General features: G+C 34.2%; 1 protein-coding gene across 9 annotated transcripts in view; it reads right to left on the minus strand.

The window, feature by feature from the left end:
• The window catches only part of PDE4D (phosphodiesterase 4D), a 550,182-nt gene that overhangs the window by 345,658 nt on the left and 177,438 nt on the right, over positions 1 to 27,086 (minus strand). The window lies entirely within an intron of this gene.

Below are 27,086 nucleotides of genomic sequence, written 5' to 3' on the forward strand. Positions count from 1 at the left end.
TGGAACAGGGAATGTTTTTTAAAATTAATTCAGTTTTTTGTAAGTAGGTTAAGCACGCCATACCACACTGCAAATTTATAAGAAAACCAGAACATAAACAAACAAATGCAGGAGAGATTATGTACAGGGAAGGGGGATAGGATAAATAATTTGTTCTGATTTCTAATTTGAGAACTGGGCATAGAATGAATCTAGAGGGGATGAAGTTAACAAATAAACAACTTAGTTCTTCATGCAATAAACAGATGGATTGTGAAACTCCTTGTGAAGAGCTGCTGCAGATAACAGAAGTTTCTACAAGCTGAAGGGCACACTAGGCAAGTCCATGGAAGACAAAGCAATTTCATGATGTTAACTCAGTAGGATCCATATCCAGCTCAGAAAGGCCCATAGCTGAAAATGGCAGGGAGATTTTAAAAGCCTTAATTAAGCTTATAATAAGTGCTTGTGCTGCTCTTAGACTTTTTTCTTAGCAACCTGCTTATGGAGAAAAACACAGCTAGAAACAAAATACTGTGCTTGATGGACCCATTGGCCTCTCCCCAAACAACTCTTCTTAGGGAAGGAGAGACAAAACAGTGCTCAGACAATTAACAATTAAAAGACATGATAACATGGAAGAGGGGAAAGCTAGCATAAAATATTTTTTGAAATTGAAACTGTACATAGATTTGAAAATGAGAAAATAAGGGCAGACCAAAGGAAAACTGATCACAACAAATAAGTGAAGACATCAGAATAAGCATACATTTTGTGGGATCAGAGAGAATATGGTGAAGTACCAGAGGAAAGAGCAAAGGAAAGAAGTATATACAGATTTTTGGAAAATCACAATGAATTGATGAAATATTCTAGTGATGACCCCTCCTCCCCCAACATCAGCTATTGCAAATCCCATTTCTTACAAATGTGCTGATTTTCAGTCATCTTCAATTCTGAATGGACTGACACTAGGTTTAAAAGTTAACCTGAACCTGAAATTATTTCAAAGGAGAAAACACTACTGTCTCAGCTTGCACAAAACAAGCTTGTTGGGATAAAAAATAGCAATAATGCAATCATTGCTGAGGAAACACAGAAGCTTTTAGACTCTTCTAATGAAGATGCTATACTGTTTTCAAAATACCACTTGAAGTTAAAGCTTTTTAAGAATCCGTTTCCTCCTCCCATAATTGCCATCCTAGAGAGCACTACGCAGCAGGAGAGAATCTGACCTTTGAAAACATTTATAAAGGACTGCATTAAAAATATAATTTAAAAGTCTTTTAAATGCACTTCCTACAACACTGACTCAGATTCTTCTGTGCTTCCTCCCTTCAAGTGTACTAAGTGTGTGGTTACTCAAATTCCATTACCTTATCATAAAGGGTCAGGATATTCAGCTAGTTTTGGATCAGGTTAAATTACGGAAATCCCATTTCCTTCTTCCATTAATGGGGCACATAATACAGAAAAAAAAATGTTTTCTACCATCTATGAAGAAGTTCCAAGGTTTTTATCCTAAAAAGAGACCCTAGATTAATACCCTCTGCATAACACAAAGAGTTCCTTTCACAAATACCTTTTAAAAAAAAGAATTAGAAAAAAATCTGGATCATTCGAAGGACTTCTAAATACACCTTGGCAATGTTCTCATTAGTGCATCTGAAAATTTGTGCAGAGGTAAAGATATTTGCTTTATAGTGTTAGAGCTTGTCTTAAGAAACCTTTCTATTATTACCAATGAAAGAATCTTTAAAGTTCCCACTAATTAAAAAAAAAAACAACAACAAATTGCTATCATCAAAACATCTATGAAACTGATGTAGAGAAGCCCCTTTCAGTATCTTCTACAGTGTAATTTCTATAGATTCTTCATCAGTAATTAACCCATATCTGATACATCTCTTTTCTTTATCAGAACCAGGAAATAAAATTACTTCTTTTTTTCTTTATCAGACATCACTGTAAAAACATGGCTTCCTGACACTCTGTGCTACAACTACATTTCTTTACAGAAGTATAATTTCTATTGCAAAATATTTCCACACAACTACATAAAATCCTGAAGTATGAGTGATATCCCACAGGTAAAAGTACAGATTAAAACCAACAGCGGTCTGAAGATCTTCAGCCAAAACATGCAAGCTATACAGCCAACAACCAGTGCTGAACATGAAAACAATTTTGAGAGCATTTCTTTCATTAGGTCACAGAGTTCTCTAAGCTGTCTTTAATGTTTCCTGAAACTCTACAATTATGACTACATGTGTAAAGTGAAAACCGCATGTCCCATCTTCACATGTAATCCCATGCTCTGTTAAAGAGGACAGAAAAAATTCTGAGATCTTGGCTACTGCATTGTTTTCTTAATACTCCTATGCCATCCTCCTCGTCTTTTCTCTAGTTAAGGGAAATAAAAAAAAATAAAACAACAACAAAAAACCACCCCAAAACCGATTAAAAAAGAAACACACAAACAACCATAAAACCCCCACAAATAAAATCCTCCAAAAACAAGCCACAGCATTTTCTTCTGCTTAACAGTAGAGGGGGCCCACTTCCTTAAAATGGATCAGTTTTATGCATTGACAAAGTTGAACACATCTTCCATATCAGAAAGACGGAATGTCTTAGTAATCAGAAAGAAAGAGTGAAAAACCACATAATTTAAAATGTGTTTTGGAAGAAAGCTGCTGTGCATTTAAAATAGACAGAGTTATTTTATGTCTTCATGTGAAAAATGAGAGTTCTGATTTAATTGGAAAACTCATCCTAATTTTACCTAAATTGCTTAAGTTTTATAAAAATAGGTGCAGAAAGACAGAACAATAAAAAGGAGGAAAGGCTATTACAAGGCACAGCTACCACCAGCTATCTACCCAGGGTAAGAGATTAGTGTGAATTTTCTCAGTGAAAAGCATAGAAATAGAAATTTTATGAGTGCTCAGCACAGCCAGATAAAACTACGAGTAGAAACCTGTGGTCTGAGGAGAGAAGAGTTTCATCAGGACAAGTATTTTGTGTTGGATGGCAGGACAAAGAGCAATGTAATATTCAAAACACAATGGAATATGCTAGCACAGGAGGAATGCTTTTTAAAACTGATTTGATTGATAATTTTTATTTCTACTTTCCAAAGTTTACTTTAAACCAACAAAAGGGCACAGCATCAGCCACTACTTTGGTTTACATTTTGGAATGTATTTTGCAACAGACTCTAATTCCTTCTCAAAACTTTTTTTCTGAAGATATGAAGACCAAGGAATTATATTTATTTGTTTCCTACAAAAATACAATTTAAAAAATATTAAATGCTGCCTCAAAGTTATAAGGTTTGTATTACAAATCATAGCCAAACCTTAGCAAAATCATAGGAAGTCTTTTATTGATTCGCTCAGCTTTGGGCAGTGCTGCTAAAGAGTTGGTTCATGGACATTAAAAGTAAATAAAACCACAACTCCATATTCCTTAAGTGAGCACAGTGGCACTGTAGTGATCAAATCAGCTGACCATCTAATTCCACCCAGGATTCACAGAAATCTTTCTTTGCAGTCCTTCCCACTGAAAATGTGGTTATTTTTCCACAAAAAAGACATAGTAATCTCCCTTTTTTCTTTTATTTTTTTTCTTTAATTACACACACATAACACTATTTTTATTTATCTATCATAATAAGTAATTTAACTTTCCCTTAGCTGATCTGTTTCATTCACCATATATTTAGGTTAATCCTATACAAATAAACACAAGAAAATAAGTCTACAGATTACTGCAAAAAACGTGTACCTTTAGAATTGCATATTATCACCCTGGTAATAATAGTTGCCTATTTTTGCTAAGTTAATAAAGTCCCTGTGTCATCAATATTTTAAAAACAGATTACAATTGCATGTAACTTATAATAATGGAACTTCTTTGAAGCTTTTTTTTTTGGGGGGGGAGATTCTTGCAAAGCTTATTTAAGAGTGTTCCAAGTTATTTTGGAAAAGTGCCTTGAAAGCTCCATTGAAGCATCAGGTTTCAACAGTGACGTGGTACATTTAAAGTATACTAAGAAATGGATTCAGTATAATATGAAGCAACTTTTAATCTTAGGAAATAAATACGGGTAACAAGTTAGTGAGCACTATCACTTACAAAAGATCACAACTGAAACTTAAAAGATAGATTTTGTGTATATAAAAAAACCCATTTTGCTTCACAATGCCTTCAAAAAATATTCTTGAATATCTATTTGTTCTTTTTGATTCTATAATACAAAAAACCTCTTGTTGCTATACTGCGCAAAGTTATAACATTCTACAAAGTTTACACATAATTTTCTCTGGTGTCCTAACACTGGAATAAACTGTCGCTCACCAGAGCAGTTCGAATGCCACATTTCCAGCACCAACTATCAGCCTCAGCAGGTAACTTTCAAAACTGAAACCAAGTACACAGATATTTGTGACTTAGGCATATCATTAGAGGTCAATTAATCCATTATCCACACAGACAAAACTATATAAAACTATTAAATTTTTTTTGAAAAAAAAAAGCTTGATAGGGGAATATACATGTCTGTGCACAAGGAGGTTTGGGAACTGAAACAAGGTTGGAAGAGATTTGTTGACACCACCTCAAGCTCTCGGATTATGAGACAAAAAAAAGATCTTATGAAAGCAATTAATTTTTGTATGAGCATCTATTAAACATTTATTACAGAATGTAATAGAAATTTTTACAGAAATTTTAAAAAAGAATAAATTGATACTCAAGCAACCCAATTGGAAGTGTAAAAGATACTTGTTTGCTGTAGTCTTGAAACAAGGGCTGAAATTAATTAACTGAAGAAAGAAGAACTAGGAAGAGTATCCAACAGACAAATGCCAGAAAGACTGCACTAAGATAATAATTCTCAAGACAAACAAACCAGGGAACTGAACTTTTTTGTAAGTGATAGAAGTCAACTGTTAAGAAGAGTATTATCTGTTATAGATAAACAGAATATTTCAAGGTCTTTGCACTGCAGGAATCTGGATTCTTCTGTGGTGTAATTAGCTCCAGACAAAATTCTTCACTAGAAGAACTAGGGTAAAACAGAAAAAATTACACAAAACTCAGATGCTCAGAATGCTCCTCCAGTAAAGATTAGGTTGGTCACAGTATGATACTGGATCTCCTCACTCCTCAAGCCAGGTATTTCACTTTTTCCTTTGAGTCTGCCCTATCGCTTGTATGGCATATGATTTAGGTTGAATTATTCCCACTAAAACCGCCACGGAATCTCAATCAGTTTAGAGGTGCATTAAATATATAAATGATTTAATTCTACAGCATCTGGAGTAAAGGAGGCAGCTGGAAGGCAGGTTTGTTAAAGCTGCTCTGAAATGACAAGGAAAGTTCCAGAGGTCTGCGGCTGTAGTTAAAACAAGGTTCTGTCTCTGCAAAATTAAAAGAAAAAAGTTTGAACATGGATAGCTCTACAACTACTTTTGATAATTATGAAAATCTGTGGGTTTAGGTTTTATCCCTGAAATGTTTTCTATAAATTAAACTTTGCAGTTTTAGATGAAGGATGGTTCCATTAATAAAGCTTAAATAAATCCTTTAAAGAAAACTTCTTCAAGTAACATTATCAGAAATACACCTTTACTAGAAAGAAGTCGCTTCAGGCTAAAAGATTAGATATTAGTCTACTAAAAGGTTCTGATTATGTTGAGTCTGTTTTCCTAAGGAAATTAAGCTTTATAATACTGTGTTACTGTACTCTGAAAGAAGCTGACCAATAGAACAGAAGAAACTGTAAAAATGAAGTCAAGTAAACACAAAAGGGTAGCCATTAGTTTTAATAAGGCATGTAGTAAGGATTGAGGATATTCTACTTGTTGAAATTATATTACTGTTTATTTCTCAGAAAGAAATTGAAGTTTTAATAATGATACGCTGCTCACTAAATTTGCATATACTGTAAACTAACATGGATTTCTGTAGTAGATGTTGCAGACAGTTTAGACATGAGATCACAGATCTGATTTTTGGAAGTCAGGTTTAGGTAAGTTTGAGTGTTCGTCTTGACCTGAGATACTTACACTAACAGAAATATTCCCACAGTGTAAAAATTGTATACAGCAGGTACATTGCAACATGCTGATTAAGAAGTTAAAACTTATAATCTCAGGTGCTTTTTGAAGAAGTATTTCAATCTTATCAGGTCTACTTCTAGAGATGCATAAAATTACCAGGCCCGCCAATATTCTAGCAAGGTGATGGAGTGCTTTCCCTTTTGGTTTTTACTGGGTGTTTTCTCTAGTTTTGAATTCAGGGATGGATCAGAAGGCACATTAAACGCAATGGTTTATTGATTAAATATTCCTTCTAAAGAGTTAAATCAGGGGCAAATTATCACTTTCTCAAGTAACAGTATTCTGCTGTCATTGCTGTTACACTTTCTGATCCAATTTCATAGTATGTTCTCTGGCTCTACTATTGCTTTTTCAGAAGTCTTTGCTGACCTCAAATGAAAATCATACAAAGCTCTTTGTAAGGCGGATTTTCCTTCATTGAGTGGCCCGTATGAATGAGAAAACTACTTCATGTACCTTGAATGTAAAGCACCTTTAAACAGAGAAAATAAAGGCAGAATGTGGTAAAAACAGTTTACTTGTACAAGATGATACAGGTGCTGAGGTGTTTCTCAGTTTCCTACAATCTGATAGTGAGCTTGGACCTGCTTCTATTTAATTGAATGCAAATTATACTTGTGTCACAGAACAGAATTTGACCAATTTTAGGTAGGGAGTAGGGATATTTCAGATTTTTCATTAGGAAACGCTTGGGGTTTTGGTGTTGTTTTATTTTAACTCTGGAGTTTCAAAAATTCCTGCTATATTTTCATTCATTTTCTTTGTTTTTTAAATGACATTTAAAAGTTTCCTTGAGGAAACAAATGTTTACACACATAATTAGAATATACAAGTATGGTTTTTTTTATGGCAAATAACTGTAAGAAATATTTTCAGAGTGTTCAGTATAACAGGTATTCAGCAGAATAGGAATTCAGCCTATTCAAAATTGTTATGTCCAATGTGCCTACTGTTCTTTAAGGAGTCCCTCAATGCTGAATAAATGTGAAAATAGATAATTCAGTTGGGTGCTTAAAGCAGATGAGATTTCTCTTGAAAAATCTGCCATCTTCCTAACACTACTATGGCCATATTCTTCACCAGTCATCTGCTAGCAAACTTTAAAATAAGACTATACATAAAGGCAAAAATTGAATTTCTGAGTTTAGGATATTTTAGAGAGTATTTAAATATTTTAAAGAATCTCTAAACATGGAAAACTTTTGAAAAAGTGATCTCTTGAAAGAAGTGCCTTAAAGTAAATAATTAAATTTAGATCTGTTAAAAAAAACCTCAAGCAAATACCATAATTATAATAAACAGCCTTTATGCATAATTTTAAGGGGAAAAATTAAGGAGGTTATCCCAGGCTGTGCCTACATTAGCAAGTACTGAGGTCCAATAGGAGCATATCTGAAGAGTGTGATAGCTGGTACAGGTGACCTAACATTCATGCTGTTTGCTTCAGGAGCTTTAGTTCAGTCTGCCTTTGTTCTGATCCCACACACAAAACACTTGTTAGTGGCTGGAGTGCCAGAGAGTCTGCTCTAACAGATTCTGGCTTAGATTTAGAATATGAGAGGATTTAAACTAATGTGTTCCAAGACACCTACTCAGTGTAAACTACAGTAAAACAAGGGGTTTATTAAAAGTTTTTAAAATACTGTCCTGGTCATGTCTAAAGTGTTTAGACATTGTATTTAGACAGGGGTAATATATAAAAGCTCCAGTAACTGAGTCAAGCACGACTTTTCTGTATTATATATGCTTACTTTCAGTTTCTGCTTCTGAACTACATGCATTTTGTCACTCAAAGAAAACATGACTCTGGGAAACAAGACTGTCGTATTCTGATCAGCAAGAGGCCCTGGTCCAAATACCATGATTTTCTACATCAATGACTCACACGAAAAGTTTTTATACCAGCATATCATGTTCACATTTTCTTCAAGCACAGACATAAAGAGCTACACAAAAATATGTATTTCTGCCATAAAGTGAGCTATACTTAAAGGATGAGACATTTTGCTCATATAAATATGGAGTAACAATCTTTAAACTACTAAAATATTAATACTGAGGGCAAGTATTCCCACTGCCATATATGACTGTATGCACAGATTATAAACTACCACTGCAGCACATTGATCACTATGATGTCTTAAAGGTAACAAACAAAAGAAAGCATAATAAAAAAAACCCCAAAATAATAGAATATTCTTCTATTCCTCTTTCCATGACTTAACTGGACAGCTGAAGCTCACATACTTTTTAATAATGACAAGAGACATTTAAAACTTGGCAGTATCTGCAAGTAATAATTTCCACGTAAAGTATTCCAAACACACTTTTAAGTAAGCTGTAAGAATAATTACTTTTAATGAAAATGGTGTAGTGCACAAGATGATCTCCAAAGATAAAAGTTTTTTAAATGGCAATAAACACAGTCTAGGGGAATGTAATGGTGTTTTTGTTACAACACATCTGTGAAGAAATGAATTATCATCTCAATTTGTTCTGTCAGGTTCTTGACAAACAAATGGCAGGTTGCACATCAGAGATTAGAATCAAAACTTTAGGGAAATGGATCCTACACAGAGAAATAATAATGACTCCCAACATTTTTTCAGGACATCTGGATTGTCCCAGAGCCAAAGTTTCAGCATAAATGTAGCAAAAATTACCAAATAGCACAGTTTAATCCAGTTCAACATCTTTACCTCAGTTCCACCAAAAACTATACCAGCATACACTTTTAAAGTAAAAAAAAAGTTTGCCCTTAGTAATGTTTCTTGGCTATGTTTCTTTAATTATGAGCAACTACAGCACAGGTTAACTGAATTACCATTATTATAGTGTTAAAATATTACAGTTTTAAGTGAAAAAAATACTAAAATGCTCTATAGCCAGTACAGAAAAATGTGTAGACCCACAAAATATATTATTGACTGTATTTCTGCCTTTTTATCTTGCTCAAATGTATTCACACCCCTCTATTTACCTGTAGTCTAAATTTTTACAGTACTGACCTTGAATTTTACCATTTAAAAATGCAGTTTTAATATTATTGTGTTCTAGATTACTCTGCTGGATCCAGCTTGTCTTTCATCTTTATTTATGACTTCACTAGTTTACAAATCTCATTCACAAACTATCTGCCCAAGCTTTGTTTTTTATGTCCAAAGTCCGTGAATAGTAAGTCAGTAATTCCAGCATGACCTGGACAGGCTGGAGAGTCATGCACCTGGGGAGGAACAACCCCATGCATCAGTATAGGTTAGGGGTGGACCTGCTGGAAAGCAGTTCTAATGAGAAAGACCTGGGGGTCCTGGTGGGTAGTAAATTACCCATGAGCTAACAACATGCCTTTGTGGCCAAAAGTGCAAATGGAATCCTGGGGTGCATAAGGAAGAGAGTGGTCAGTAGACCAAGAGAAGTTGTTCTCCCCCTCTGCTCTGCCCTGGTGAGGCCACATCTGGAATACTGTGTCCAGTTCTGGGCTCCACAGCTCCAGAAAGACAGGGAACTACTGGAGAGAGTCCAACGGAGAGCAGCAAAGATGACTGGGAGATTGGAGCACCTCCCTTATGAGGAAAGGCTGGAGAAGAGAGGCTGAAGGGAGATCTTATTAATGCCTGTAAATATCTAAAGGGTGGGTGCAAGGAGGATGGAGCCAGACTCTTTTCAGTAGTTCTCATTGACAGGACGAGGGGCAACGTGTACCATTTGGGACACAGGAAGTTCCATTTAAATATGAGGAAAAACTTCTTTAAGTTGAGGGTGACAGAGCACTGGGACAGGCTGCCCAGGGAGGTTGTGGAGCTTCTCTGGAGATAATCAAGACCCTCCTGGGTGCAGACCTGAGTAATGTGCTCTAGGGGATCCTGCTTTAGCAGGGGTGTTGGACTGGATGGTCTCTTGAGGTCCCGTCCAACTCTGACGACTCTGTGATTCTGTGATAACAAAGTGATATAACACCCTTCTAGAAATACCTGCACTGAAGATTCTATACCAGAAATTACTTTTTGACATTACCAGCTAGGTCTTAGTGCTAAAATGATTTTTGTATAGTCTAAAGTTACTAAATGACAGTGTCATACAGTTTAAGTCAAACAGCTCAAGGAATTAGAAGAATAAAACAACACACCTCAGTAGCCATATTCATAGTCTCATTTAAAAATATAACTAAACATATAAATATAGAAGGGAAAATAAAAATCAAGTACCAATCAAGATACGCCAAATATCCCACAGATGAGATTTAATAAACCATTAACTCATGAAAAAGAATTTTCTCAAAGAGATTAAATAATTGACAAAAGTTTTCAAGATTCAAATTAAGACAAATATTTACCTGCAGCTGAAATTATATTTCATTTATATAGCGTACTATCACTTTAGCTATTCATTTTAAAGTGTCTCAATCTCTAAGATTTCTAAATTTTACTATAATACAAGCATTATTTTAAATTAACCTGAGGTAAAAATTAAAATTCTGATTTTTCATTTCCACCAGACAGAATTCTGCATTTAAAATACCCCTCCATTCTCTAGGGAAACATATGGTCCTGAGTGATTAAGGAAATATGAGTCACACAATAGGCTGCATTCCACAGAGCTGCACATATGAGTATATAGTAAAAAATTTAGAATCCAATGTTCTGTATGCTTCTGTAATTACAAATATATTGTACCATCATTCTTCCACAGACACTTAACATAAAATTTTACAAATGTCTTATTACCTGATGTTCCAGAAGAAGAAACATTTTTTTGATGAAAACTGTAAAAAGGCATGGGCAAAAGAGCTGCATCATTTCTCAGTTTTGTATTTTACAGAATTATTTCATAGTCTCCTATGGTATGTCTAGATCAAGATGTAAGATACAGAGCTTTTATTACCTTTTCAAATTATCTAAGGTGGTAGAGATCAGTACTTAGGCTAACCATCTAGTTACAAATGTAACCTCTGCCACAGATGTCTTCCTTTGTAGTTGGAAACCTAGAAAGGTTTTCAAAGATCTGTGGAATTCATGTCACTGGAGTATTACAGTTTCATTTCATATATGCATAGAGCCACCTATACATTAAATAAAAGCTAGCTTGACAAGACCTGTATTTGATAACTAGCCTTTGAGTATATATCTGTTATTTTCTGTAAGAAGAAACTGAAAACAGAACTGATGCATGTTCCAGTTTTCTCATTATTTGTAGGAATTTATGTTGTAAAGACTTCCCTCTTTCTTGCTGATCACTCTGTATGCCAAATGATCAAAGCAGTGAATACAGAAAATCCTAATATTTCCCCAATTTACAACAAATTTATATTACAACTCTGTATCAAATGATTATATATAAGGTAACTGCAAGAATTAGATATGTATATGGTTTTAAAACTAAGCCCTAGAGAAGAAACTTGTTTTCACTAGACTTCCCATTTAGCGAAACTGTAGAACTATTGTCTGCTAAAGCCAGTGCTCTATGAAGTATCTACTGATCTACTTCACTTCAGTTATCTTACTACAAGATTTTATCATATACATACTTACTGTCCATTTTAATCAAGGTGACAAAGACATAATTAATGGACATTGGTTACTCTCAAGATATTTCGCACTTAACCGATTGAGTATTAACACAATCCACAGTTTTTCATTAAGTTCTATATGTAGAGAAAGGAGAATGTCCCTACTTCAAACAGACACAGACAACAAAAGCTGTATCATGAGCCTTAGTATTGACACAGAATAACTGTTTGTACATACATTTAACTTATTTTTACAGCCTCTCAGTTGCTGGTGTTTTTATGTATTTTCAGTAAGTCACCAGAACAAGCACATGAATGTTCAGATTATATTTATGCATGTCTCAATATTACATATTCACAGAAACAGCAAGTAATAATAACAGAAGGATGAGACACATTCCAAAATTTCCTGACAAGCCTGTCTACCCAGATATTATACATATCAAGATCCACTATACTGAAAATCATCTCTAAAGACAGATAACTGCAAAACAGCCCAAATTTCTTACTTTTTTTTTTTTTTCCCCTAGTGGTATTTATATGCTAAAGAAGGTCTATATTAGTAGTACTGTACAGAATTATCACTAAATAGCTGTTATTTAGCCATTGTATAAAACTGTATTAACTCTTTACTGGGAATTAAACTAACATAGAGGGTATACATTGCATCAGTTAATACAAAGTGGCTCCTTGTTTTCAACCCAAACCCTCACAGAAAATGTGGAGTAGCTTATTCCTCAGTTACAATTATTCCTTAGTTAAGAGTTCAAAACTACAGTCTCCTCAGTGAGAAATGTTTCTCTATTAAATCTACATGGAACTTTAAATTTCTACAAAAGATTAAACTCTTATTATACTCCTCCATTTTATCTGGCCATCCTCCAGCAAATGAATTTTTCCCAGAATTGCAGAATCCCCTAGAGCACATCACTCAGGGCTGCATTCAGGCAGGTCTTGAATATCTCCAGAGAAGGGTACTCCACAACCTCCCTGGGCAGGGTGTGCATATTCTTTTATCTTCAAAATGGAGTTTTGTGAGTGCTTTATTAATAATTGAAGTACTCTGCTTGTAATAGCCTCTACAGAGTGTGCTAGAAAAGTCTATGTTTGTAATCCCACTTCAGGCTACAACACTGTAAATTAGTTACTCAGTTTTTTCCCCAGCCAAATGCAGAGCAGTATATTTTTTACTATACCAATATTGTGAAAATTCACTCTCATTTCACTAATGCTTTTATATTTCATCCCAGAAGTTTTCTCATTTAGTTATCATGTCATGACCCTTGTAAAAGATGGATCTATCGCCACTTTTCAGAAAGCTGAAAGTTTGCTTGAATAGTGATGTAAACACCTGCTTTGACAGATAGGATGCAGTCTGATATCCCCTTAAACCCACAGGGCTATACTCAATTCCTAGCTGACACTAAAAAAAATTCCTGCACTTATACAATAGGGCTAACAAAGATTTTCCTACGAAAAAAAAATCTTCCCAGTTTTGCAATTCACTTCTTCATTTACACTGAAACAACAAGAATTTAAGCAATTATACAACAATACCTACAGGAAAGACACATAAATTTGGCTTTGGGATACAACAGGGAGTTTATTGTTCCTTTGTGTGTCTGACAACTGCAATAGGCAGAAATAGCTGTAGTTCATCATAAGATGTTTTATGAACACCTTTTTAACTTGGCCTCTATAGGAAAGAGGCATATGTGTATGCAGACACAAAAAAATCTCTGGGATGCAAACTACAGTGCTTAAGGCATGTTCTCTATTTCACACACCTATCCGAGTGTATTGAGGTAAACATGAAGTAGGTTCATCCTCAGTAAAATTTCCTGAGATGGCACAGCATACAAGTATGAAATTACCATGGAACAGCTGAAATTCAGCCTGCTTACACACATTATCTCCACATAACCTGCCTTACAGTTTAAGATCTTCACTATATAGGGCAAGTGACTGCTGCAGCTATGAGTTCAGCAGCAGATTATGTCAGTGCCTCTGCATACAGTCCTGTATTTACCTGGCAACAGTAACTTTGCAACAGCATATACTTAAATAGAGCATAGGGCACAACCCTAAGGAGAAAATGAGAGTTTCATTCTTAACAGCTTATTTTAATTTTTGTTGTTCTTTGACTAAACACTCTGTGCTACAATAACATAAATTTCTACTTGAACCTTTTAGCCTCTGATTTCAAATGCTGGCTGTTGCTCATTTTCTTTCCATAGGCTTCCTAGAAAATCACAATCCTAACCATAATTAAACACACACATGCAGACATACAAAAATGACTCTTCTTTTTGCACACTCACGACTGGCCATTATCTTTTTAAGCACCTTTGTACAGCATAATTTTATTATATAGCCATCTTCATGTTACAATACACTTCTCACAAGTGGTATGAAACTTTAGTAACCTACATGTAGAGCATATATATTTGTCAGCTTTACTCTTTCCTCATTGATTTAGTTGCCTGAAGTGAGTTTTGAGTTTCAGGCAGAGTCATCATTCTACTAAAAGAAAATTGACCAAAGTCATCACTGGAATATGGCTAGATAATATTTGAAAATGGCAAAATGACAATTTACATTTCATTTGTTACACTATCATAATTCAAAATACATTAAGTATTCTGTGGGATCAAGTTACATCCATGCAAATGGTTACTGAATTATCTTCTCTCAAATATTTTAATTTATGTTTTTCTGTCATTTTTATAACTATGTTATCATAAGAAAGAATACGAAAATACCACTGAGAGCAGAGAGTACTGCAAAGCAAAAAAAAAATTAAAAGGAAGCACAGAAACAAAACCTTTTATTACATTTCCACAAACACCTCTCAAGGTAACCCTTGGGTAAATTGAGTTCATTAACTTCCTCTGATTATGAGGAGATTAATGTTAGCAAAGAAGAAGCCATAGTTTTGATGAAACAATAAGAGGCTTTGACATAATGTAATAAGATATATTTATGTAGGAGTTTCATTGTCAAACAGTTGTGTGAAATAGCTAAGCACAATCACCCACATGTTGCTGAAAGAATTGACCTTCCTGGCAAAAAGAACATGGAGTTTCACTGTAATACTGCTCATGTTATGAAAAAAATCTTGAGCTACCTTTTCCTGTTAATAATAGGCACAATCCAGATATGCTGGGAGACATCCCCCAGGGTTTTTTTTCATATTTCACTTAGAAGGGATAACAGGTTAACTACCATTTCACATTTATCTGAAATCACATTATACAATTTCTATTGAAATACCTTACAAAATACAAATATTTAGAAAAACCCATAGGAAATTAAATACATTGAGTATGAATAATATACATACTATTTTGAACTCCCAAAATAAAGTTGGATGATGCACAACTCCTCTGCGCATGTTGAGGTTAGATAATGCAAGGAGCTAAACAACAGTCAATGTAGCTGCCTCAGAATATGAGTACATTTGATAACTGACACACGTTCAGGGGTGTTCTATGAAAGGCAGCAACTGCACATTGAAAAGCAAAATTCATTTTCCAGATTTTAGATGCAACTTTTCCTATCCATCTGCGAAGACAGCACTAGCATCCACAGTCTCATTATTTTGTATATCCTTTATTCACCTAAAATACTGCTGCAAAGAAAATTGTCTAACAATTTTCTTCAAAATCCTGTCTCCCCTAATGCACTCCTCTGCTGTATTTTTCCCCATTCTATAGAATCAAATAGAAGCTCCTCCTTTCACCTTTGAGGTTGTTCATTAGCTATCCCCATCTTACTTACATCTTAATTCCTGTATGACAACTCCCACTTCCAAATCAGCTCACAATGCCAACCCCAAATTAACACTTGTCACGTTTTCAAACAAGATGAAAGTTTTTTTCTGATTGCTAGGGAGAAACCCACTACGAAGTAATTTGCAAAACTAAGCCATTACTCTCTTTTCAATTCCATCCCAATATCATATCCTGGTTTTATTTGCAAAAGTATTCATAATAATCTACATTGAAGTTTTTGAGCCTGACCAAACAGTTCACCATGGGATCAAGCACTGCAGATGTATCTGCAAACCATACATCTTGCTGTACATAAAGCCTATTCAAATGACAGGAAATATTCAGTATTAGCATCTCACCTAAAAGAATCCTTCAGTATAAAAAGTGAGGGCTCACTTCTCCTGATGAAAAACAAAACAAAAGAATACAAAAGAAACAAACAAACAAATAAAAAAAATCCAACGAAAAAGTCCAGAAAAAATATTAGTCTTTTAAAACAAAAAACACTTTACATTAGCATCTGCACCACTTGCAGCAGACACAAATTTCACTAGTGTTAAATTTTAATATTTTCCAAAATGGCCTTTTAAGTAATGGAAAAAAGGCAATTTTATCTGACTCTGTCACCTTCCTCCCACTTAGATGCCCTTCTGCTTGTCTCAAGAGAGAGAATTGCTGACAGATCATACAGAAATAAGTAAAACTCAGAAGCATTCACAAATCTGTGGAAGCAGAAATAGAACTTAATATCATTTACAAGCTGCACAGTGCAGGTACAGTTCTTATGGAGTGACTTGGAAATATGCTTCTCTTCTGAGAACAAATACAATCAGAAGCTGCTGGTTTTTCACTGCCAACACTTGTTGGCATTTTACAACTTCATTGCCTTATGTGAATACTAAACCACTAGTTTATTGTGCTGATCCAATATTACAAGCTATTCTAGATGAGATGCTTGTCTCCACAGTTTAAATTGAGCAAAAACCTTTTTTTTATATGGAAGGAATTTTTCTGGGGCACTTTGGAATTCTGAAAATGATAACATGATAACAGTAACAGATACAAAGAGTGGATATAAATAACAACTTTCTGTCTGAGTTAGAAAGCAATGCATATTCTTGGGCTTTTATAACACAATATTTTACCTCAAGAAAAAAATTCTTTATATCACTTTGACTAAATAGCTACATCCTATTCATGTAAATGAAATTTACTTCATATCTGCAAGGTGCCACGTATATTAGCAGTTAGGAACTTTTCCCAGGAAAAAGGAGAATAGTTTGTGCTAGTTTCCAAACTTAACATCTAATAATGTAAAAAATATGAATAATGTCACATATTTTTAATTTCCAGCTATGTAGCATTTTTAATAATCAAAACCAAAATTAAATAGTTTTCATCAGCCACGTATTTATTATATTACTTGTTCTGGATTGTAAATAAGTTATATAATTAGAATACATAAATATAATTAAATCTTGATTTATGTAGAACAAAAACAATTCACTATAAATTACTTGGATTTGACCCAGTTCCTTCCAAATCCATCAAAATAACTTTACTACTGTGTTGGATTTTATTAATGTTACTCAGAAAGCAGTCATTTTACATAGAGTTTCTGATTGTTTTTTTTAAAGATATAACATTATAAGTATGGAACTAACTTGTTTAAAATAAATAACACAAACTAAAATTTAAGAAGCTTTATGTAAAAGAATCAAATTTAATAATATACATATGACAAGAAGAAAACCTAAGTATGTTGAGGATGATACAATCATAAAAGAAATTAAACCTCAAAATTCCAGCTGGGTAACCAGGTACTGTGAAAGTACAATATTCATAGAATCATCCAATCATCGAGGTTGGAAAATATCTTCAAGATCATCAAGTCCAACTGTCCACCCTGCAACCCTCAACCACTAACCCACCTCCCGAAACACCTCATCTACCCAGTTTCTTAACACCTCCAAGGATGGTGCGTCCACCACTTCCCTGAGCAGCTCATTCCAATGCCTCACTACTCTTTCTGTGAAGAAATTTTTCCTTTCTTTCTACTAGCATACTTAATGTTAATATGGTCCATGTCATAAACTAGAATAACTATGTAAGTCCCAGAACAAAGTAATTTCTTAGAAAAAAAAAGAAACTAGTGTACATTTAGTACACAATTGTATAAACATCATTATTACCTAGAGTAACTGATATCCATCAACTGTGTTTTGTTAGTTTTACGAAGTCTGCTTAAATGTTGTACATATATATGTATATTGTGGCAAGAACTTTGAAAACAGAACAGTAACACTCCCTTAGTCTGTCTTTACATTTTTTTTTTTGTTTTTGGGTTTGTTTTTTTTAGGCTGAGAAATTAATACTCACATACATCATTTGGTGAATGGAAATAACACATAAACTTATACTAAAGGTGATGTAGCTAAAGCAAGAATCCAAGTGATAAAGTTATGTGAATCGAAATTAACTCACATCTACTTATAGGTAGTTTCTCAGCTAATTTCCTACTTAAGCACCAGTGAAAAGTATTACATGGTTGGAAGGGCAGAAAATATACATGCAGGATTCAGTCTGCACATTCTCTAGGTTTCTATACAGGTTTAATTTGTTTGTTTGTTTCCGTTTTGTTACTATCAGCTCAAACCAATTTTTTTCCTCCGACCTGTGTTCCAAATTATACTTTAACATTTCTTACTCTTGCTAAGTGTAGATACACTTCAATGAAAGAGGGGTTCTTTAAACAGAATAGAATCAAATATTAGAATTTACATCTTACAGTTCCTTCTTCTGTTCTTCCTGGATCCAGTAATTAATTTTTCAACCACATTCATAGTCATTTAAAGTTAAATAGGTCTGAAAAGACTAATGTATATTCTGGACAAGAAAAAGTTTAAAATCAAAACTTTGCTGATACAGTTTTTCTTCTGACAAACAACAAACACAAAAAAATACCTATCCTATATTTTAATTTTATACTACACTACACTTTATTTTATAATAACACAACTATTAATATGCCATCAATATTAGCTTGTTATTTCAGTGGACTATCAAGTCACAAGCTTTTCTTCTAGCTGTTTCTAGAACACCTAATCTTGCATCAAAAGTTTCAGCAGTCTAATAGGGCTTCCCACTGACCCTATACTACAAGATACATTTATAAAAATAAAGATGTTTTGATTATAGCAATTTTTGTGCTTCATGAGCTTAAGAAGTACTTGATCTCTATTCATTATTATAGGATTAGTAGGTACATACAACTGGGGGAAGCTGCACAATAATTAGATAGCTGTTTTCTTGAAAAGCATTTGGGGTTACTGTACATTAGAAGCCAATTATGATACATTGCCATGCTGTTGCAAAAAAGTCAGTCATCAAATTAGGATAAATAAACAGCAGCATAACTTGCAAAACACTTAAGCTATGCTTCTGCACTTTTAGCTTCTCTTTAGCTGAAGGCTTTGATCAGTTTTGGACATGTTATATAAGGAAAGGTATGGATCAAAGCTGGAAAGATGGTTGAAGAAAAAAACAATTAGATTTGAACTCCAAAATAAGGAATAAAAAGAAAAAAAATAAGAAAACAAGAAAGATCTGACACAAGTGTAGCTAATTCCGCTATGTCTTCCAAATTCATGATTCTAACACAATAAACAGAAAAGATATTTTTGCCATACAGTTTTAAAACGTATATGTAAAAGGTATGTTATGTATTTACTGAATGTAATTTGTACTTTCTGAAATAACTGAGGAACTTTTCCAGAAAAAAAACCTGGCTGTACATATAAAATCCTCTTTAATCCAAGGGAGCCTGCATGTCAAAATCAAAAAAAATCCCAGTTCTGAATTCTGTGTTATTTTTTATTTAATATTATAAAAACTAGTAGAACAGCTCAGCTCAGCTGTTTACTTCTATGCTTTATTACTAGTAGCACTTCTTCACTTCTGTAAAAAGTCCCTTCACTGTGTTCTGAGAACTCAGCTGTTGCTTTGAAATACTTGGTGTGATTTCATTTTCCAAGTACAGAGAAAAATAATTCATTAAATAAAAGAAGTTGAGGACCTGAACTTAAAATTATTAATTTTATGCTAATAATTTAAAACAATCATAAATGTGTCAAAAATTTTAATGGTAATGTTAATAGCAGCTGCTCTCTCATCACTTTTTGTGGTCAGCTGCTTTAAACAAATGAACATGAAAACATCCCAAAACAATGTTAACCTGTGGTGACAATTGAGTGAACATTCATCCAGTGATTTCTCAGTTTCAAAATTCAATAGGAAATCTTCGTCCCTCTATTATAACACATTTTAAGGAGAATGGAAAATGCACTGTGCCTCATGAACTCGCATATCCTCAAACAGATTTGCAGCACTTCATATTCTGCTTAAACTCTGGTCTCTACAATTGAACTTACTAATTGACTCCTCTAACTCTGAATTTAACAACTAGATCTACTTCCCTGTGACTGAATGTGTTTTGGTTGTCTTTATGTGTGTGTGTTTAAGTACAGATCAAAATATCTGTTTACACATTGACTCTTATAATGTGGGATTTTTTATTAGCCTCCCTCATTTACGACCCAGTGCTCATTTTACAGTTACTTTGCTATGGGAATGAAGTTGTAAGACCTGGATTCAAAAGGAGTAACAAAACTAAGCTAAGCTATTATTCCAAATATCTTGAAGTTTCTAAGTTTTTAAGACCTCAAAGATTGTAGATTTTTCCTTTTCTTTCCTCTATAGCCTTCTGTTGGTGTCAGAGATGAGATATCCATCCATTTTTCTACACTGTAGAGTTGAGATTAAATTTTCCATGGAGGCCAAATTTAGGCATATCTTTTGGAAATGCTTATAATAACAGCAGCAAAAAAGAAAGAAAATAATCAGGTCTCAGGACTCCTTTTATAATCTCCAATCTTTATAGCATTGCATTGTGTAATGTTCTCTACCTGAAACCTAAAAGAAAGTTAAGCTCGTAAATCAGAGGCATAGGTTCAAGTATTAGACTTATGGATCTATATATGAGTTTTGTTCTTAAGTGTTTTAATTTCTGGAATTGGAGGTAGGGCTGGCTGTCCCTAGAGCGAATCATTCCTATCATGTCTGTTTTGCCTGTCTGTAACAGGATGGCTTTAGATCAGCTTCAGTCAAGGTAGGAGGAGCAAGAGTGGGATTGTTCACAGTATCTTTGAAAGATGTTAAATTACCCAATAAGCTATTTGACAGTAAGGCACCACTCTTTTTTCCCCTCTTTTTTCCCCCCCTGATTATTCTTACAGCTGAACTCTTGCCCTGAAATCTGAAACAAGGCTACAGGTCCCTCACAAGGAAAAACAAAGAAAATAGGCAGTCTAATCTACCTAGGCATCCAGTAATTCCTAGAATCTTGTATCTAACAAAGCACAGTCGTACAGTGCTTCCAGCACTACACCTTCCACTAGACCTGTGGAATTCCTATCAGCATCTGTGAGACTGCACCCAGAGAACTATGCTCAGTTCTGTTCTACCTCCCTGATCAGAGAATGGATCCAAAGAAGATGGAGTCATACTCTTAGAGATGCACAGTGATACAACATGAAAGAAAGGACCTAAGTCAGAATTTAGGAAATTCTGATTAGATATTGGAAAAATGTTTTACCAGTAACTGGTCAAATACTGGAACAGTTTTTCCAGGGAGGCTCTGGAACCTCCAGCCTCAGGAGTGTGCAAGACTGAAATGGATGCAGGCCTGAGCAATCTCTTCTGAATAGATCTACTTTGGGCAGTAGTTGGACCAGGCCAAAACCAGAGGCCTCTTCAAACCTAAATAATTCTGTAATTCTGTGCTTCTATAATGCTGTATGTCTTCATTATCTCTTTGGTTCTGCCGCATTTATATGCACATACTAAGTTAACTGAGATTGTGAACTTGCTTTATGCTTTATTTATCATCAGTCTGTAGCTATTTTTCTTTAATGTAGTAGAAGTTACTCAGAAACTATGAAGCAAATACTCTAGTGCAATACTGTAATGCAGACCTGTTTAAAATAACTGGAACTAGGCAGGCATTTACATGCAATAGCAGCCATACTATTAAGGTAAGTGGGTAGTTTGAAAACTTCACGGCAGAAGATCACACTAACTCATGGGAAAGCCACAGAAGACAGGACAGATACAACTGAAAAGAATCTGGGGAATGAACAATAGTAGGGCATCTCCTAGCTATGAATAACTTACTGATACTGCTCCCCTCCTGTAATCTTTGCTATAGGTACCTAAGGGCCTTAATATCCCAAGGAAAAGATGTAGATAACAGGATTGTTGCATCCAAAACAAACATAAACAGAATTTAATATCTTCACAGAATCACAGAATCACAGAATGTTTGGAGTTGGATGGGCCGTTAAAGATCATCCAGTTCTAACTCCCCTGCATGGGCAGGGACACCTCCCACTAGAACAGGCTGCTCAGAGCCCCATCCAACCTGCCCCTGAACACATCCAGGGATGGAGCCCAAACAACATCCCTGGGCAGCCTCTTCCAGTGTCTCACCACCCTTACACTGAAGAATTTATGCCTGATCTCTAACCTAAATCTCTCTGCTTTCAGCTTAAAACCATTATCTTACCTATATAATTTTAATTCCCATTGGCAAATATTATTGTCACTTTTAAATGTGCATTATAAACAACCATTACTAAATGCAGTTTCTCTAGATTACCAGCAGACCTTTGGATTTGACCCAGATAGGGTGGGGATATTTAACCAAAAAAGAACCCTTGTTCTCAGAAATAAGCTACATTCTTGATTACAAGAACAAACTCTTCTAGTGATGTATCAACTTTCCTTCAAACCATTCTATCAAGTGACATGGAGTGGGATTTGTCCAACACCCTTTCATCGTGAAACTGTTGCCTTCCAATATAAAAAAATTTTGTCTATCCAGACAATCTATTTAGCAGTCAAGTAGTTCTGCCTTGGACCTATACAATCCAAGCTTCTCACAATTGCAATTTTACATATCAACATAATCTCAGAGGTTTTCCAATCATCTGCTAGCTTCAAAGTTTTCTAAGAGGCACACTGTGTAGTTAAAATTATTTATCTACATTTAAGATAACTTTTGTAAGAAATTCACTGAGGTTCTTTCTGTGTTTTAAGCAAAATTGCCATCTGAATTACCTCCCAGCTGTACAACTGGTATCCCAAGGAGGCATGTTTAGAGAACTGTCAAAGAACTGTGTATTCCTTTACGTAACCACTGGGACAGACATCTCCACTAATACCTAAATCATGTTGATATAGTAAAACTTATTTTAAAAATACTAAAAAGAAAAACTGCATTACATATTATCCATTAAGAAGTATATTAAACAAATATTATAATAATTTTAAGGTAGAACTTCAAGTGGCTATATTTTAAACTGAAAGTACGTAAACCCTTGTTAATCTCTATTTGATTATGAAGAGCTTGTCCTGCTAAATTGCCAGGTTTTTATACCTATTGTAAATACTCATAAATTAGGAAACTGACACCATTTATTTGCAGCAACATTCATATTAAAATAAAATATATTAATATGTTAATATTATAATCTAGTATTTTTACTAGCTCTTTGTTTTGTTCAGGTGACACAGCTCTAAAAATCCAAAAACATAAACCCTTTTTTAACAAACATGAAAATAAGGCCCTTATTTAAAACATCTGACAGTATGAGTTTCTTATTTAATTTATTTTTATGGAAAATTCATAAAGAACATAAATCCAACAATGTTTACTAACTTGTAAAAATTGTTTCCATCTTTGAGGGAGGGCTAGCATATGCCAATTATTGTAACATCGTGGGTGCCAACACTGCTTAGCAGTAAACAAAGCAATAAAACACTGCCAGACAAGTAAACAACAAAATTCTTAATTAGAGACTGCTAATAAATCCTGAGAGCATTTTCTGTTGGCCTGTAAGTTGAAAAACACTCATCTTCTATTCCTGAAGTTATGTGGAAATAAGACATAATATATGAAGAGCAGATTTTCAGACTAGGCAAGGGAAAAGAATGGGTTTTAGGATGGAAAGAAGGGTGCATTTTATTGGAGCACACAACAGACATTTGCCAAATTTGCAAAGGCACCGCTATATTTCCAGGAGCTCTATCTGTAGCTACAGAAACCAAGGGCTTATCTACCTAATGACTTCAATGTCATACACTATCCCAGGCTTCAGAAAGTTAAGAAACAAACACATAAAACTCCTATCTTCTCCTAACAGAGAATAAAGTCTCTGGGCCACTGCATTCAACCTTGGATGTTATTTTGGTTTCTTAACCCTTTAGGTAGCGTAAGAACAAGACTGACATTTCAAGAAAAAATTTATACTTTGGAGCAATCTCCACATGTAAGCAGTGCAGTGGTGGATGTAACCTGGTTAGACCTAGTCTCATACAAGCAATGGAAAGGGAGAGGAAATAGATTTTTTTGACAGCAACAAATTTTAATGACTCCTTTTAAAAGTAAAGTTTTTAAATAGACAGTATTAGGGAACAAGCATCAGGATCACTGGACTGCACAAGGCTAATGTTGCCTCATTTTTGTGCAGCTGCTTCTGTATAAATACAAATTAAAAGCTGGTTTTGTGTAGAAGCCTGGACCTCTAAATCACTTGAGATAATTTTTACAGGTCACCTATTGTAGAAAACTGATGGCTCTGGAAACCTGATAAAAAGAAGTCTGATTAGTCTGATAAGGATACAATATCCTGGGAAATTCCATGACTAGTGGAATTATGACTGATGGTATTTCTTCTCTATTTCTTCCAGTCTGAAATTTCAGTAGTGAAAAATAGAACATAGAAAAATGATATGGCAAGATGATTTAATTGACATATGACTAATGGCCTCTAAAAATGCCAAGTGTTTTTTTTTAAAAAAAACTAAACTCTGAATATAGACCATGGAATAACAACTGTTATGTGAGAAGCAAACAGAGATACCTCCAATTTTTTAAGATAACTAGAACATCAGTTCCATTTATTATACTAAATGTTTTTGCGCTACTGACTGGAAAATTATTTGAGTTGAAGTATTTATTTCCCAATTCAACCAGTACTATTTATTACTACACAAAGATTAACTGACTTGCCAAGGCCCACACAGTAAACAAATTGCAAGGAAAAAAAATTAATTAAAAATAATAATAATAATTAAAAAATCACAGATAGTCCCAGCTATCTTCTTGACTCCTCTGGTTTTTGTATAGCTCTTGTGTGTACGAATTCAAACCATTTACCTTTTTGTTCAAAAATACAGGAATAATATACTTTAAGTTAAAGACATCAGTCAGTAATTCTGATACCTTGTTCTGTGTAATGAAATGTTTTAGTATTCCTTGAGAGAAATAAAGCGCCGTACTGACTAAATTTTATACAAAGTTACTAATGATGAGTCAGAGTAAGCATCAAAATGGGAATAAACAGTATTTAATTTTCCAAACTACAAGTGCATTGTGTTTTTCAACTTACTCAGTTTAGAATTTTTGCTGGTTGATTTTGCCTGTTAAATGTTCACTTCATTCAATCTGAATAATAAAGATACACTAGTCTGTTCTACCTCTGATTTTAACATCTGCAATTCCTTCTCATTTATTTTGAAAAATATAACAATTACAAAATTTAAGTTTTCTACAAAACTTAAAGTAGAAGAAACTTCAGAATCGTATATTTGACTTTTTAACTGTTCCTTTGTGGTTTTCATTGAAGTTTTAAGAAACAGGCTATCTTCAGAGTAAAACAAAACAAATTCTGGAAACAAAATTCTATAGATATAATTTTTTCACATTTGAACCATTAATTTTTAATACTCTCCCTAATACATTACGTGTTTTCTGTACAGTTCTATACACTTTTTTTCCCACCCTCTCATATTCGGAGTAAGTTGGGTATTTCTGAAAGACAACTTTAATATCTTATACCATAATAAATCCATGGGAATCCATCAAGAAATGTTATTCTGACAAACAGGTTAAATAAGAGGAAATTACTTCAAAAGCCTTAAAGTGACAAGGGAACCAAAGTACTTAAAAAAAGACTGGTGTCTTTTTCAAAAGCATTGGAGTTTTTCTCCAACTTACTTTTTTTATGAGAATCCTAAGATTATATTTTTCTTTCCTTTCCATGGAAAAAGAGCTCTTGACCCAGAACTTAAAATGAAAGTCCTGGAAAGTCCTGTCTTTACTGATATTTCTTGAACATATTTGTAAAGCTATTTTTTCCAATTTGCTTTGTGTTTCCATGTTGTAGGTACTTCATTCAAAATGTTTAACAGTGAGAATGTATTTTTGCTAAGAAATCCATGGAATGATCAATTTTGTTAGGCTTCTTTACGTCTAAAAAGAAGGCACATGGAAGCATTTTTACCAATTCCATAAAATGAAAATAAAATCCACTGACTCCCCTCTAAGCAGTAAGTCTTCTCAAAACAACATCGTTGCATTTTTAAAAAGAATGGAAGTTTAAAAATAAAAAATACTGTTCATACAGAATTTTAAATTCCTATTTAAATAGGTATCATAAGAAGCATAATTTAAAATTTTTAATTTGTTCCAGAACTCAAAAAAAAAACCAACAACAAAAAAACCCAACAACAAACAATCCCAAAACATGTACTTTCCCTTCCCAGCTTGACTAGTCAGCCTCTCAACACCTAATCACTCATGGCATAATGCTAAGTATGCTCCAACCAATCATCAAAATTTACAAAAATTGAACTTCTTCGCATTCAGTCTTAAAAATCGAAAACCCTAGACTACTGTTTTTCCTGCAAAAGAAATGGGGATGTAAGGACAAGAGCTTAAAACTGAGCATTTGCTCATTATTGAAGTATATAATTTGTTCTTTCAAATCTTAAACAATGGAAAACTTAGCATTATTAACTTCAGATAATCATGAGTTCACACAAGTGATACAAAGGTGTAGCAACAGAATGGCTATGTAAAAACCAAAGATACTAAAAGACAGATTTTAAATATGACTGAGATGAAAGTGTAGCTCTAATTTAGACTTGCTGAGCCTCTTTTTATTTCTCAATTATATATGCAGTGGGAATTAAGCCAACGTAAGGTAGAAACAGAGCAAACACTGCCAGAGAATACTCAAGTATGTCATGCTCAGATTTATGGACAACGCTTCATAATAAAGAATACAGTGAGCACCACAGAAACACACAAAGCAGTCTCAGTTCAGAAAGGATTCTACTATTTATTCATCAGGAGTATCACACAATACAAATCTGATTTTCCAGGAAATGAAAACAATCTGCAGATTAACCGAGTATTAAGTGTTGTCCCTTTGACCACCATTCTCTCCATAAACCCTTTAATCACAATGCCTGCTTAATATTCAAATACAAGCGTGTTACTTTCCACTAGAAGGAAGTAGTTCCAGCTACTAAAAATGAAGACCGAATAACAAATCAGTCGATCAAATACAATATCCCACTGATTTTGACAAAGAATTTGATTCTAAAACATTTGCCTGTGATAACGATCAAGGGCAAAATAGGCACTGGTGGGCTACACACTGCAAAATAAACCTACAGCTGATTTAACAGGGAACAATAGACTACTAGATGACGGACTCCTCCCTCTTGCTAAGAAACCATCAGCCCATTTTCTCATCTAAACCCATTCAAACTAGCAAGACCCCAATCTTGTAT

The sequence above is a fragment of the Apus apus genome, chromosome Z (genome assembly GCF_020740795.1).
Source record: "Apus apus isolate bApuApu2 chromosome Z, bApuApu2.pri.cur, whole genome shotgun sequence".
In the NCBI taxonomy this organism is placed as follows: Eukaryota; Metazoa; Chordata; class Aves; order Apodiformes; family Apodidae; genus Apus; species Apus apus.